The 2,500-nt window shown below is 42.6% G+C and overlaps 1 protein-coding gene across 11 annotated transcripts in view; it reads right to left on the reverse strand.

Annotated features, from left to right (window-relative positions):
* The window catches only part of LOC143032379 (uncharacterized), an 851,065-nt gene that overhangs the window by 731,080 nt on the left and 117,485 nt on the right, over positions 1-2,500 (reverse strand). The gene's annotated exons all lie outside the window — the stretch shown is intronic.

Consider the following 2,500-nt stretch of genomic DNA (forward strand, 5'->3'; position numbering starts at 1 on the left):
TGTGTGTGTGTGTATATATATATATATATATATATATATATATATATATATATATATATATATATATATATATATATATATCAACGTATGTAAATTGCCGTTATTACTTTCAGTATGATAAATACCCCCATCAAGAAAAAAAAAAAATAATAATAATATTGCGATAGCCAAACACAAACCAAACAAATAAATAATCCTTGACTCATTAAATCAAAATATCCAACTGAACCTACTCTGTCCAACGACATTCCCCCGTGGAGGAGTCGGTTTCGGGCTGCTATGGAGATTTGAACCACTTTTTCTCGACCCTTCTCATTATTATATTCAGAGACATTTCACAATCCTGGCGAGTCCTTGTCAAATGCGGCTGAGGATCCTGTTGACAAGGGCTCGGCTTGGAATCAAACTCCCTCTGGAATGCATTGAGTCGGGTGTTTCCAGACGCGCAGATTCCAGAGATAATGTATACGTACCTAGGTATACATGGACATGCGTATACACGTGCTGTACATACATACATACGTTCGTAAAGAGCTGGAGTCCAGGAGCCATGTTATCGGAAAATTTCGAAACACTGGACTCAGAGTAACATACATACATACACACATACATACATATATTCTTTCGCAGGGATGCTGTGGTACAGTTGTAGCGAGCGGGTTCGAATCCTGATCACAGGAAAGACAAGTCCACATCCTCTTGAACAACGAAGTTTGTCACATAACCAAATCAAGGAATTTGTCAATCAGGCAGACAATCAATCAACTATTCTCACACAGAATCAACAACGTCGCCAATAACCAGCGCTCCTATCCTTGGAGGACATCTCCCCGAAGAAGTGGAGTCAAAGAGGTGGCTGAGATTTAAGGAGGGCAGTAAGGAGGACTAGTAGAACTTAAAGGTGATCAGGGTTCCTTATTTGAGTGAAGATTAGTCTTCGATTATGAAGGAACGCCGCGTGACTATGGTCAGTACGTGTTCCACTGAAATTCCTAATATGTTGACTTTATTGAACTTACGAGATCAATACACTACATAAGCGAAGAGGGTAATCTAGATTGTTCTTTAGAGAGTTGCCTCCAAGGGGACGCAAGTGAAGTCCTTGAGGAACTTCCAGTTTGATTTCCAGTCATCCCTCAGAATCTCTGGATTCTGGAAAACGCGAAACGAGGATATTTGTCGTAAGAGCGAGTTAACTTCAACGACTACGTCAATAGCATTCCATTCGCTCATTCACTCCAGTTGATAAAGACTTCAACACTTGTGTACTAAGCGTCTCTGCTCTGCCTCCTTTAAGCTATGGTCTTCATCTTCGAGGTATTTAAAATTGAACTGGAATTTGATCTCCTTTTCTTCCTGAAGTGGACCGCTACGCGTGTTTTTGTCTTGTTATTTGAGATATATAGAAACTGGAATTTGATCTCTTCTTCCTGAAGTGGACCGCTACGCGTGTTTTTGTCTTGTTGTTTGAGATATATAGAAACTGGAATTTGATCTCTTCTTCCTGAAGTGGACCGCTACGGGCGTTTTTGTCTTGGTATTTGAGATATGTAGAAAAAAGAAAAGAAAAAAAAACTACATCAGTGAGAGATTTATTATCTCTCAATAACTGACCCATACCAAATCGGGAAACTTTTTATCTTGTATTCATTTCTGCCAACAGCCAAATTCATTCACTTCCTTAGCACCTCCCTGGGTAGTGAGAGAGTTATGGATATCTCGATCATCACCTTCCATACAGGGTGACACATTAATTTGCTCTTACTGCCGCCCGTCTGTTCCATTAATTTCCGTGACACCTTTGAGACTAGTCCCCTCGACCTAGGGTGACGTGACGTCATAGGTCACAGAGAGGGATATTAACTATCTTAGGTCACATGACATATCAAAGCCAGGCTGCTTCTCCATATCGGCAGAGTTTGGGTGAAGTTTATAAGTGCGGTCCCGAACATTCCCGTAAAAAAAAAAAAAAAAAAAAAAAAAAATCTTCTTCAATCCCTCGTGCTAAACACTTCAACATAGAATAAAAAACATGGCGGGGGTGGAAGTGTTAGTGGGCAGAAGGGGAAGGGAGAGGACGAGAGGAAAGAGTAGGGGAAGGGAGAGAAGGGGAAGGAAGAGAAGGAAAAGGGAGAGGAGGAGAAGGGAGAGGAGGAAAAGTGAGAGGAGGAAAAGGGAGATGAGGAAAAGGGAGATGAGGAAAAGGGAGATGAGGGGAAGAGAGAGATGAGGGGAAGAGAGAGAGAAGGGCAAGGGAGAAGAGGAAAAGGGAGAGGAGGGGAAGAGAGAGAGAAGGGCAAGGGAGAAGAGGAAAAGGGAGAGGAGGGGAAGGGAGAGGAGAGGAAGGGAGAGGAGAGGAAGGGAGAGGAGAGGAAGGGAGAGGAGGGGAAGGAAGAGGAGAAGGGAGAGGAGAGGAAGGAAGAGGAGGAAAAGAGAGAGGAGGGAAGGGAGAAAAGGAAAACTGAGAGGAGGAAATGGGAGAGGAGGAAAAGGGAGAGGA

This window comes from Oratosquilla oratoria, chromosome 1 (assembly GCF_046742065.1).
Source record: "Oratosquilla oratoria isolate Oo_2021 chromosome 1, ASM4674206v1, whole genome shotgun sequence".
Classification (NCBI taxonomy): domain Eukaryota; kingdom Metazoa; phylum Arthropoda; class Malacostraca; order Stomatopoda; family Squillidae; genus Oratosquilla; species Oratosquilla oratoria.